We start from the raw sequence: 13,916 nt of genomic DNA, 5'->3' as shown, positions 1-13,916 counted from the left end.
TCATAGCAGCATTATTCACCACGGCAAGAACATGGAAACAGCCCAAATGTCCAACCACAAACAAATGGATTGAGAAATTTTGGTACATTCACACAATGGAATACTATGCAGCATGTAGGAACAATAACTTTGTAAATTATGATCTAACTTGTGAGGGACTAGAGAGCATTATGCTGAGTGAACTAACTCAGTCCCACCAGGATAAATATTGTATAAGACTGTTATTGTAGAATGAGTATAAAGATCCAGGAGGGGTGGGAGAGGCTGGAAGCAGAGGGATGTAGATGTGCAGGAGGAGGGGATTAATCACTGGGTTGTACAATTTGATGGGTGGGGCGGGGTGAGGGAAATTGAAAGAATTTGCTCAAATTTGGATTTGAATTTTGCAAATAAACTAGCAGAAAATATTTTAAAAGGAGAAGAGAGGAAAAAAAAATACTCCCCTGGGTACTGGGACAAACAACTGTAGGATTTCAGTTACAACTCCTGGGAAAGGCAGTATTTTTGTCCACAGATCAATACATAATCTTGCTTTATGTATGCATCTGCTTATTTAAAGGTAATAATAAAGGTGACTTTATTTTTGTTGATTAATACTGAATTCCCAGTCAACAACTCTGTAACTGATGCCGAAGAAAGCTTGTCTCACACATTCTATCTGTAAAGCACATCATACCTAAGGTACATCAGTCCACTGGTACTTCGAGACACTGGATAGAAATTTAGAACTATCATTACACTCAGGACCATTTTAAGCAGCAAAACCACCAATAGACAGCGCTTAATAAGGAAAAACAAGACACTAAATAGACTGTAAAAAGGACATTTGTTAGCCATTTAAAGAAACAAAGTGGAGTGTGGTAAAATATGACCTCAGTTGAAAACATAAGTGTCAAGGTAACTAAATTTTTTTTTTCTTCTACTCTATACAGCTGTACAAAATTGTGCCCAAAAAATGGCCCTGAAAAATACACCACAAGTACTGGTTTGGAAGTTCCAAATAAATTTTAACAAGTCAAAAGAACAAACAAATATGTCCTGGAGCAAGAAGGTGCAGCCAGAATGCTCTTTGGAGGCAAGGATGATTAAGGTTTCATCACACACATTTCGAGTATGTTGCTAGGAGGGGCTGTTCCTTGGAGAGGAACATGATGCTGGGAAGGGTGGAGGGTCGGCGAAGGACAGGAAGACTCTTGACCAGGCGGAGCAATGCAGTAACTGCCACAATGGTCTCTAGTAAGTCAGGAAGAGTGAGGACGGTGCAGGACAGGACAGGGTTCAGATCTGTTGTTCACAGGGTCGCCAAGAGTCCCACTCAGCGGCACCTAACAACAACAACAAGTGAATTCATAAATACAGAAACAAAAACAATGAGGATCAAAGTGTACCTCTGATCTGGATTTCCCTGACTGTTCTACAAACGAATGCAGAAAACTGTTAGTAATGTTCTTGGAAGGAAATGAAAGCACTTGAACATAGTAAGCTTTTGGACGTTTTCCCTGGTCTCACAGCATCCACAAGGGGACCTTCTTCTCCTAAGGGTCATCAGTGACTTTAATCTCTTATTTCCACTGATTTCTTCCCAGTTCTGTCCTAATTGTACCCTTTAAAGTAGCTGGCATGACTGAACACCCCATTCTTCAAGATGTAGATTTGTGGCTGTTAGGTACCTTCGAGTTAACTGTGCCTCATAGTGACACTGTTCAACAGATGTGACCTTGTCCCTATTTATGCAACAAGTCACGCTTGCAAACACCCTTACCCACCCCTTACACTTCTCATCAGTAATATGGACCATGTAAAATGGAATTTGCTTAATGGTCCACAGGTAAGGAGTTGTGCTACCATTTCAAAGGCGAGTATTTCGAATCTCCCAGCTGCTCCACAGGAGAACCAAGAGGTAACCTCTCACTGGGCAATTTACCATTTCTGACAACCCTCTGGAGGGTCAGCTATGAGTCAGTTCCAACTCGACAGTCTACAACAACATCATTCTCAGATGTCTACCAGCAGATTTGTTCTCTGCATTGCTGTACAGAGGTAACTCGTGGGTGCTGTGATGCTAAACACTGTGACACTGATGCATCAAATGCAATAATAATGGTCACCTGTGGTGGACAGTGTTTGGTGGCGCTCCCCGATTAAAACAAGCTTGGAAGCAGGAGTGATATCCACTTCTGAAATAGTTTACCTCCGGAAACTCTATGAACATGGAGAAACAACCAAAGTCATGCAAGTGTTTCAGGTCTTTCGTTCCTAGGGTCACTATGAGTCATCTATGACTCGATAGCACTTAACAACAACATTCAAAATGCTGCCATGTTGCTTCAATGTCTAGATGAGAAGCTTCTATTTCTTGAAAACATGGACCCAATGCTGACAGGTGCACTCAGGTCAACAGGCAGATCTGGAAAGCAGGAAGATACCAGCAAGAAACTGATGAAGAAAAAGGGTCATTCAGACAACTCGTACTAAATTCTGACTAGAAATGTCATCTCCAGGCTCAGAGGAAGGATCTGGATTATACAAGTGGAGAAATGTCACACCATTCATCACTTCACTGTTGCTGTTGTTGTTACGTGCCGTCAAATCTCCTGTGACTCACAACGAGCCTATGTACAGCAGCTCTGAGCCTTGTTCCGTCCTGAGCCAGTCTCACTGATTCCGACACATCAACCCCCATCGCCCTAGTCACTGTATCAGTCCATCTCATCCGGGGTCTGCATCCTCTACGCTGTCCCTCACTGTTCCTGCACCATTCTGAGCATGATGTCCTTCTCCAAGGACATCTTCTGCTGGCCACGTGCCCAAAGTATGTGAGACAGAGCTTCAAAATCCTAGACTCCAGAGAAAAACTTGGTTTCACCCTCTCCAAGACAGACCTATTTGTTTTCTTTGCAGTCCGTTGTATGTTCAGGACTCTTCTCCAGCACCATAACTCAAAGGCATCTATTCTTCTTTTGTCATCATTAGTCACTGTCCAGATCTCTGATGAACAGCAAGAACCTGCAAAGACTCTGGCCTGGATCTGGTGCACCTTCACTAGCAAAGTAAATTTTTATGGTTTGTGTACTTTTTAATGTCATACACAGACCTCCTTTATCTTTACTGAAATGAAGCTTTTTCTTCTAGTCTTATTTTAGCAAGAATATGAAATATTAAATTTTACCAAATTCCTTTTGTGCATTTAGTAACATACATTACTACCTGTATTCTTATGCATTAAAATATATTTGTAAGTTTAATATATTGTTTCCAACTCCCAAAGACAAAGAGATCAGGGAGCTCTGGAAAGACTAACAATTTCCCCCCATGCAATTTACAGTCTCAGAAACCCAACAGAGAGTCCCCTTGGAGTCAGGTCAGACTCGACAGCAGTGAGTAAGTGAGAGTAATAAAAGGGAAAAAACTGAAAACAAAAAACAAATAAATAAAACCTAAATTAGATGCCTGACTTACACCAGAACTGGCTTGTTATGGAAGCATCAGAACGAAAATCGTTGGAAGTTAGGGGTAACATGGATTTCTCCTCCATTTTTCACCCACCCCTCTATTTCTCTCACAGATCCCATTCCTACCAACCTTGTCTTAATGTAGGCTCCCCTAAAGCTCCAGCCCTTGGCTCCTCATTTTGGTGAAAACATGTTAATAATTTTATCTCCAAAATCCACCATGTGCATTCACTCCACTCATACAAAAGACCTTCACCATGTCATGCTGCAATTACCTGCTTTCAATCAATTCTTTCCTTCTATTCATGTATTCCCCACACTAACCATCTTAGACATTTCACAACACTGCAGGTTCCCAAACCCTACACGATGTGATGTGAATTGAAAGGCAAGGTCCCGTCATTTCAAAGCCCCCTTCTTTCTCAGCCTCATGCTCCCCCACGCTCTGTAACAGCCAACTCCCTCAAACCACCTGTCACGTCCCTCACACCCCACACAGAGTCGTGTCCTCCAGGCTCTGCCATGTAACGCCTGCCTGCCTTCCAACATGCGTCCTTCTGCCTTTCTCTGCCGAGCAAACCCATCCCACAAAAGCCCACAACTCGAACACCACCTCCTCTGTGACGCTTCCTTCAAACGAGTGCCACCACCTCCCTGCTCCCACAGCGCCTGGTGCCCAGCTCTGTGCCCGAAGCATCCTGGCATGCTAACCCCTCTTCCATGTCTCCCTCTTGATTAATTACATGTCCCCACAGAGCAGGGATGGAGACACATTTATCTTAGTATTTCCCACCACTTAACATGGTGCCCAACACATAATTGCTGAGCAGAGCAATTTGCTGATTGATTAAGGTCGCTATTCCACTCCAAATTCTCCTCAATCTGCCTAAGGGGAGTGGTAAAAATGGGATTAGAAGCCAGAGACAAAGGTCTTGTGGACTTACGTCATTTCATTCTCAATCGAGGCAGCTCCGTCTCCCTACTACACAAAGCTGTCACTTGCTTAAACCTCTGTAGTATCTCCAGTTCTGAAATAAAGCCATAAAGCCTGCTGGTGTAAGTAAGCCAGGCCTCGTGGGTGCCGAGAAGACAGGCTGTCGGGATGAATCCGTGTGCATTAGAACAAGCAGAGGATGCTCTATCTAATAATCATGTTACAAAGACAGGAGAGGCAAGTGACAAGAATCAGCTTAATTCTCCCGCTCGTGTTTACTTAGCTGCTCGAAAAGCCAGGATGGGCGGCCTGGAAGAAGGTTACACATACCACGGAGAAAAGAGCAAATCGCTGACATTTACCAAAGTCAAGAATCCCTGTTGGCTAAGCGTGCCTTTATTCAGATCTTAACCTTTGCTGAGAGGCTACTAAGAGATTTTAATTCCAAGGTAGAGTAGTTTACATTGTTTCGTAATGGAATACAACTACATATCAAAAGGCTTCCTGAAATAAAATGTAACTTTTCAGCAAGCCCTGATCAAGGCAAATTTAGTTAGTCATGATAATAATAATAAAGTCACGGGAGCTAATATTTCATGAGCACGTACACACCAAGTGCCATTTCAAACATTTTCCGTGCAAAGGCTCATATAACCATCACTGCTTTATACAAACAACAGTCATAGTATCAACAGTCAAGAAATCAACAAACACGTTGTATTGGGGAGAATCTGATGTCAAGGATTATCTCCCCAGGTGGCGAAGAGCAAAGAAGTCAGTTTAAAGACTCAGAAGTGCCTGATCAAAGCTGAGGGGTTGTAAATTGCTCTCTCTGCAATTCAAAGCGGGGCAAAGAACTGATGCCTTTGAATTGCAGTGTTAGAGAAGGGTGCTGATTAATTCTATGGACTTCCAAAAAAACCAAGCAAGTCTGTAATGGAGGAAATGCAGCCAGGGCCCTCCGTGGAGGCAAGAAGGGTGACAGGTCATCTCATGTACTCTACCTGGGGCATATTGTCAGGAGGGGTCAGTACTTGGAACAAGACACGATGCTGGGGAAGTCTGAGGGGTCAGAGGAAGACAGGAAGCCTCACCACAAGATTGATTTACAGCAGTGGCTGGAACGATGGGTCCAGGTCTGTTTCTCATGTCCTTACTATGAGCCATAGTCAATTTGTTGGCCTCCAAGAACCACAAAAAAGAAGTATCTTTAATTACAAATGAGGAAACTGAGGCAGAGATTATGCTTCTGGTTAAGATCACAGCAGAGCAAGGAAGTATGTGCCAGGCCAGCTGAACTCCAAACTCTGAACTTCTGCCCACGACACCATCCACGTCACGGAATCTGAACGCCAAGTCCTTGCTCTTCAGCCCTAAGCAAGTTTCGTAACTTCAAAAGAGCTCCCATCTCTTAACCTATAAAGTCGGGGTGATATTATCTACCTCATAGATAGTACTGCTGAATGAAGTCTGGATAGGTGTCTAGTTCAGAGACCACTTCACAAGACAATCTCAATAAACATTCATTCTTTTCTTTCCCACTCTTCCTTTTGGGAAAAAAAAAGGTCTATTTAAGATACAAGGGATAGGCCAGACACATGCACATAGAAACAAAACTGTAAGTCATTTTCAGTTGTAAAATGCAGCAAAAGAAAAAATGCTGTGCTTTTCAATCCGTGATACCAGCCAGCACTTAGAAACAGGGTCAGATTAGTACAGCAAATAGTTGCCACTTTAGAAAGTGACAAGACAACTGAGAAGATCTACTAACTTTTTTGCAGGCTTCCCAGATGCTGAATCAATTCCTCTGTCAGCTGGTGAAACTCGGGCTGCACTAGCAGGCTCTGGTCTGACTTACCGGCAGGGAAGGGAGATTTCGCATCTGAGGATTACTCTCTGGGTTGAGCTGTAATTCTTCCAGTTCTGTGAGTGATTCCAGGTTCTCTGATTCTGGATTTACTGGAACACTAACTAACATCTCTGGACTCAACCCTGCAGGCTGGGAAAGGCCAAACTATACACTACAACTAGCCTGACTACCTCTGTAGCATCATAAAGCATGACACACGGTCTTACCCAACCTCCTCCGATCTTTAAAAATGAAATGAAGAAAGTTTACAGAGACTTTGGATTTCCATTCATTCATTGTTGCACTTTTCTTCCTGCCCACCCCCTCCTCCCCAATTCTCTTTTCCCTTTGAAAAGTGAAAGAAAAAATTCTTTCACTGTATACAATCCCTCCACACAAGTCCACTCCACTATGCAGCCTCCATTTTGGACTCCTGTCGTCACAATAATAATCATATATCCCTTTTAAACAGTTCTCTCCCTCATCTGTTTTAGTTCAGTATACATTATTTATCCCCTCTTTTTCAGTCTCCCGCCAATCTCTGTCAGTCCTTCTCTTTTATAACAGCGGCATTATGCTGTATTTGTCCTTTTGTGACTGAGATGTTACACTCAGCATAATGAATGAATGGAAATCCAAAGTCTCTGTAAAATTTCATTAAAATAAATTTAAAATTTAAAAAAAAAACAATTCACATTATTAATTACTATCCCATCTTTTGGGTTGCTAGTAATTTGGAATTTTTTTGTTTCTGTAATTACGCCACTGTTTTCTCATGTCTGAACTGGAACAATTATAGAATTGCAAAGTTCTATAAAAATATTATATTATAGATAATATTTTATATACAGAAAAAATGAAATAAAGAGGGGAAACTTGGGAAGGACCATGATCAAAAGCCTAGATAAACTCTAGACACCCTTGTCCTTGAACTCCTCTTCGAGACCTGGCCTCCCATGACAGCATCTTTGCCTCTTGGCTGCAATCCCTCGGCAGGAGCACTAGACTCCAGCACAACACGGGTGCCGAAAGCTCCACAAAGGACGCCCCCCCACCTCTGTTCCCTGCTGACATGTACCACACAGAGCTTACTCTAAACTCACAGGCCTTCAAAAGACCAAGATGCTATTTCTCGGAGAGTCATATTTAGCAGCTGTTTTGTTCCATTAAAGTCCTAACTGACAAGCATATGCTTACAAAAGCAAAACAGAACAAAGAAAATAGGAACAGTGGGAGAATCTTCCATATTCATCTTGCGTCTTTGGGCTTTTCAACATCATCGGTCTTCCTAAGCTAAGGACTGTCTCGGCGAGGGACGAGCTTGCCGACAAATATCCCCATGGATTCCTGTCCACACTGCACTCAGAGCCAAGCCACGGGGCTCTGTGCTAGTTTTGTACTCGGCGTTGCCAAATTCTAGCAGACTGTTCAGGGATAGTGTCTATGAATTCAACCGCAGTTATGCAATCTCTGAGCTCTACTCGGCTCATTATTATGTGTGTGATGTGCCGTCAAATCAAAAGGGACTCATTACTGACCCTCCAGTGGGTGGTCAGAGGCTGTAAACAGCAAGGGAGGAGATTTCTCCCCCAAAGAGCAGGTGGTGGATTTGAACTGCTTGCCATTGGGCTCACAGCCTAACTCCTGACCCACTAGGCCACCAGAGTTCTCTCCAGATGTACCTGTTAATGACTGTCTTAAACAGATGCACAGACACATTGCCTTCCTGCTTCATGGAGCTTCGACTCTAATGAGGGAAAAATACAAGCAAATGACTATCCACAAAATCATTTATCTGCAATTTATCAGCATGCAAGTGGGTAAAGAAAAGAAATCTATAACACAGCCTACATAGAGCACACATGGAAGCCCTTTGGTGGTGCAGTTTAAATACACTCAACAGGTAACAGTAATGACTGAAAAGCTGGAGATGGGAGTCCACCAAGAGACACCTCACCAGAAAGGCTTGGTGAGCTATCTTAAAAAGCATCCACCAGGGAGCTCTGGTGGCCTAGTGGCAAGAAGCTGCACTGCAATCCCAGAGGTGCACAGTTCTAATCCACCAGATGCTCTGCTGAAGAAGGAGGGGCAATGTCCTGTAACAGTCAGATCCGATTTGATGGTACACATACACAAAATAATAAAAATTTTTAAAAATTTTAAAAGAATATCAGCCAAGAGGGTCTCAAAATCAGCCAAGCACCTCCAAAAAACAAAAAGGAAAAGAAAAAAAAAATCAGCACTCCCTGATCTCAAAACCTACTCCACAGCCGTAATAACGAAAACAGCATGGTACCGGTACAATTAAAGACACCTAGTCCAAATAGAATTCAGAACCCAGAAATTAACCCTTCTGCCTATGGTCAACTGGTATTTGACAAGAAAAAAAAACCTCTCAAATGGAGAAACAACTTCTCCAACAAATGGTGGTGGCAAGGTGGTACTGGAGGGGAAACGCGGTGGCAACCTTAAGTTGCTGCTCAAAGGATGGGGCCAGCACTGACCTGGGGGCCTGAGGGAGTCACCCTCAACTGGGAAGGTCAGGACATCTCCATGGAGACCACAATTATGGTTGTGCCGTCGTACAGCCACGTAGTTCTGGGAGCCAACTCCAGAACCACCACAGGTACATCGTCAGGCGAATGACTGACAAGCTGACGTCTACTCAGTCCGGTTCAGCAGCAGATTCCAGGCAGGAGCCGATGGTGGCACTTACCAGCCTGGCTCCACTGGGGCACACAGCCGCCGGGAAGACCTGCTGGTGGGAATCATCACTGCGGGCTGGGATCCCAAAGAAAGAGGGCTGGTGGGCCCAGTCCCCATGGTGGGCATGCTGGTTAGGCAGTCCTTTGCCACTGGAGGTTCTGGGAGCTCCTGTATCTACAGCTCTGTTGATGCTACCTACCAGGAAAGCATGACCAAGGAAGAATGTCTGCCCTTCACTGCCAGCACTCGCTCTTCGGCCATGGAGCGCGATGAGAAACCAGGCTGCTCCTTGGAGGCAAGGATTCTGAAGCTTCATCTGACATACTTTGGGCATGTTGCAAGGAGGGACTTGTCCTTGGAGATGGACGTCATGCTTGGGAGGGTGGAGGGACAACGCAGAAGAGAAAGACCTTCGAAGAGACTGATCAACTCTGCAATTAGGGTACTGGGAGTAGTTGTGTCAAATACAGTGAGATTGGCACAGGACAGAGCAGGGTTTAGGGCTGTTGTACATAGGGTCATTATGAGTCACAGGTGACTTGACGGCACATAACAACAGCAACACATCAATGATCGCAACTAGTGCGAGACATGGCCCTAGCTAAGCATCGAGCAACTACTGTCCTTAGTGCTGGTAGTGCCTGCATGGGCTCCCCACCTCCTACTTGGTTCATCCTGCTGCAAACAGCAGGCACAAATCAGCTCTCTCCACACCTGCCCCTCCTCATCCACTCCAGTTGTCCTGACACAGGCAACCTTTCAAAGAATTAGATCTGAATCTTGATTCGTCAGATTAATAGCTACGAGGCTTCAAATTGTAATAATCATTCTTGCTGTCTCTGGGATAGGTGGTGGCCTAAATGTTCATACGTGTTTGTGTTTTTATGTAATCCCCTCTAACAATCCCCCAAAATAGATACCACTAACCCCAATTTCAGATGAAGAAAATAAGACTTGAAAGTAATTAAGGAACTTGCCCAAGGTTAAATCTAAGTGGTGAAGACAGCAGCCAAGACCAGCTGTAAAGTGAGGATAAAAATACCTCCCACGGAGGACCAGAAAGAACACATAGAAAGCATTTAGCACAATGCACGCCAGTACTTAATAAATAAGACGCTACTGCCGTAATTGCTGCTGCTGCTGCTGTTATTAAAATTTGCCCAAGGTCACAGCGCTGGTCAGAAGTGGAGCCAGAAATCAAATGCAGATATTCTGCATCGAAGTCTGTCATTACTCACTTCTCCGCCAAGAGCCCAGGCTGAAATTAACGTGATGTCACAAGGATGGGGAAGCCTTCTAGTTTAACAGCAGAGTTGGAGAAGGGTGGAGACCTCCAGCCAGGCGGCAACCAGCCAAGTGGTTGGGAACGAGGAAGGTGAGAGCAGTGAAATGCTCAACACTCCTCCTCCTGACGGCAGGAGACCCTCCAGGGGGAGAATCCAAAAGAAGGTCCTCAGATTTCTATCAGACTCCAGTTTTCTTATCAACTTTACCATCGACCAACTACTCATTACTTGAAGTTAACGACAGTGATGGGCACCAAGCCACAGGAATTTAAGACCACAGACTTGAGAGCCAAAACACTTGCTGCTGATTCCTGCTTCGCCACTCCTCAGCCCCGTGACCGTCCGCAGGTTGTTTAATCCCTCTGCGTCTCAGGTCCTCAATTATAAATAGTAATAATCATAGTGGTGTCCACTTACAGGATTATTTCACAATTTAAAAAATTAATATCTATAGAAGACCTAGGACAAAACCAAAAGGTTGTGCCATCTGGTATCCCGGTCTCACCTTTTCTAGGATGAACCTGTTTGTTCTCTTAGTAACAGAGAACTTCCAGAAGTGCAGGCTGGGTTTACAAGAGGCCATGCTACTATGGATATTATAGTTAATGTTAGATGGATCTTGGCAGAAAGCAAGGAATACCAAAGGAATGTCTATCTGTTTCACTGACTATGGAAAGACATTTGACTGTGTGGATCACAACAAACTGTGGCTGACTCTGAGAAGAATGGGAATCCCAGAACACTTGATCATGATTATGTGAAACCTATACTTGGACCAGGAGGCAGTCATCAGAACAGAACAAGAAAACACTGCATGGTTCAAAATTGGAAAGGGTGTACACCAGGGATGTGTCCTATCTCCATACCTTTTCAACCTGTATGCAGGATAGATTATCCAGGAGGCTGGGCTCTATGAGGAGAAATGTGGCCATCAGGATTGGAGGAAGACTCATCAACAGTCTGCTTTATGCTCATGACACAACCCTACTTCCCGAAAATGAGAAGGACCTGAAATGGTCAATGACTTCAGCCTTCAATATGGATGGAAGTTCAACATCAAGAAAACAACTCTCACCACTCGGCCAATTGATAGCATCATGATAGACAATGAAGAGACTGAGATTGTTCACAGCTTTAGTTTGCTTGGTTCTACAATCCACACTCTTGGTACCAGCAGCCAGGAAATTAGAAGATGAATTGCATTGGGAAAGTCTGCTATTAGAGACCTCTCCGAAGTACTGAAGAGCAACAATACTAGTCTGGAGACTAAGGTGCGCCTGATCCAGTCCATGGTCTTTGCAATCACTTGTTGTGCATCACAGAGCCAGACAACGACTAGGGATGACAGAAGGAAAATTGATGCCTTTGAGCTGTGGTGCTGGAGAAGAGTACTGAATATACCACTGACTGCTAAGAGAATACATCGAATTAGTGGCACGGTTAATTCAAAACTCAAGTGCTCAATCTTTCTCTCTTTCAAGGAAATTCCTTGAGAGACCAAACAATCACATCTTTCTTTCAAATTGTGGGTCTAAAAAGGAACGTAGTTGGATAGTAGGGAAGGGAGAATTCAGACAATTTAATAGGTCACATGTACACGTAAACACAGGATGCTGAGTGACAGTTTTCAAACGATTCTATTTTTCACTCAGGGTCAAGACTTAGAATATAGTCACACTCACCTGAAGCACAAATCTAAATTATTTCCTGAGAGAAGTAAACAAATAATTCTACATAAACTGATTACTCTTTATTGGGTTACCCAGGTCAAAGTGAGCCTGTGAACTGATAACATGAAGCTAAAAGATAAACAACCCAAAGATGTAATGCAACACAGACTTGGATATTTCATTCTGTTGCTGGCGCATGGCTATTCCAATCCCTGGTCAGCTCTCGAGACCGACTGACCTCTGCTCTCAGACCCCTGCTCTCAGGCTTCCTGCCCAGGAATGAGAACCTGCGCCAGCCCCACAGACCTGCCCGTGCGCAGGTGGGCTGTGCCAAGCTTCCCAGCACCCCGAGGGTCAGGGAAAGACAAGTCAGCTCCCACAGCACGATGAGAATAGGTGCCAGGCCATTAGGTCACAAGGGAACTAGCTCCGGCAGCCTCACGTTAAGAAGTTGTGCTGTCATTCAAAGACAGATGGTTCAAATCCACCAGTTGCTTCAAGGTAGAAAAATAAGCAAGCTCCTGTGTGATTTACTGTCTCTGAAAACCTACTATGCGTAGCAATGAGTCAGTTCTCACTTGACAGCACTAAGTAACAACAACTAGGCCATTCAACAGTTCATTTATAAGCAATTCTTTTTAAAAATACTAACAAATTGTGGCTAACATTGAGAAGAAAGGGAAATGCCAGGAGGAGTGGCATCCACTTCCTAAACAACATGCCTCTGGAAACTCGACCAACTTCGAAAGATGACGACAGTTACAGAAAGGCTTCGGGTCTTTTGTGCATGGACTCGCTATGAGTTGTGCTCAACTCTACAGCAATCAACAACAACAACAACGTGTGAAACCTATACCTAGGCTAAGAAACTTCTGCACAAACATAGCAAGGGAACAGTGCACTTTTCAACATCAAGGAGTGTGTCAGGGATGTAGTCTTTCTCTACCCTTTTCAATCTATATTCTGAACAGATTATTTGAGATGCAACACTTCACAAAGAAGAATGTTCCATCAGGATTGGAGGAAGACTCATCATTATACAACATTACTCATTGAAACTGAAGAGTTCTTGAAGGTTGCTGCAGAAGATCAAGGACTGCAGCCACATTAAAACCATATTAAAATATGGATTGCATCTCAATAACAAGAAAACAAAAATGCTCACCACAAGACCAGTAGGTAGCATCCTGATAGATCGAGAAAAGAGTAAAGTTGTTAATGATTTCATTGTGCTTGGATCCAAAATCAACACCCTTGGCACCAGCAGAAAAGATGAAATGCAGAGGGAAAATCTACTGTCAAGGGCTTTCTCCAAGTACTAAAGAGCAACGATGTCAGTCTGAAGACTAAGGTAAGCCTGACCCAAGCCACAGTCCTCTCAATTGCTTGCTGTGTATCTCAGAGCTGAACAATGACTGGGGATGAATGATCATAATCTTCTGGAACTACTTTCCTCAATTCTCCCACAGTCTGTTGCTGAGATTACCCAGCTGTTTGGGGAAATGTATCACCCAGCTTATAGAGATAGGTAAACATTCTGGTAGCATGAGGTCAAAACAATGGTAACCAGACTAGCAAAGACTCTGGCAGCTTGCCTTTGCAAGGAAGCTTGGATGAAGGGAAAAAAGATAGCGATCATAGCAGATGGACTTTAAAAAAGGAGAACTGATTATCTAAATCATTAAGATGGAATGATTAGGAAATTAGGCAAGATTTAGAAAGAAGACCATTAATAGTACTATCTCCCAAAAGGTACTCAACACCTAATTACAGCAGACCAGTGACTCCTAGGTCTGCTAGCAAGAATTCACAGTTTTTCTTCCCACACCTGTACACAGCATGCAGGTGGCAACAGGCAGAGATGGAGCTGGGCAAGAGCCCCAACATTGAGCACCTGTCCCATACCTGCCCCACACACAAACTCTCACCTTCAATACAGACAGACCTTCGGATTAGATGAAGAAAAGCTTGAAGCTGTCAATGATTTCATTCTTCTTGGATCCACAATCAACAACCTTG

At 43.7% G+C, this 13,916-nt stretch overlaps 1 protein-coding gene across 2 annotated transcripts in view; it reads right to left on the bottom strand.

Moving 5' to 3' along the window:
- Window positions 1-13,916, bottom strand: part of TNIK (TRAF2 and NCK interacting kinase) — a 533,511-nt gene that overhangs the window by 418,200 nt on the left and 101,395 nt on the right. The window lies entirely within an intron of this gene.

The sequence above is a fragment of the Elephantulus edwardii genome, unplaced genomic scaffold, assembly GCF_000299155.1.
Source record: "Elephantulus edwardii isolate Elephantulus edwardi_28Jun2011 unplaced genomic scaffold, EleEdw1.0 scaffold00088, whole genome shotgun sequence".
Classification (NCBI taxonomy): Eukaryota; Metazoa; Chordata; class Mammalia; order Macroscelidea; family Macroscelididae; genus Elephantulus; species Elephantulus edwardii.
This window is presented reverse-complemented; position numbering and strand designations above follow the sequence as displayed.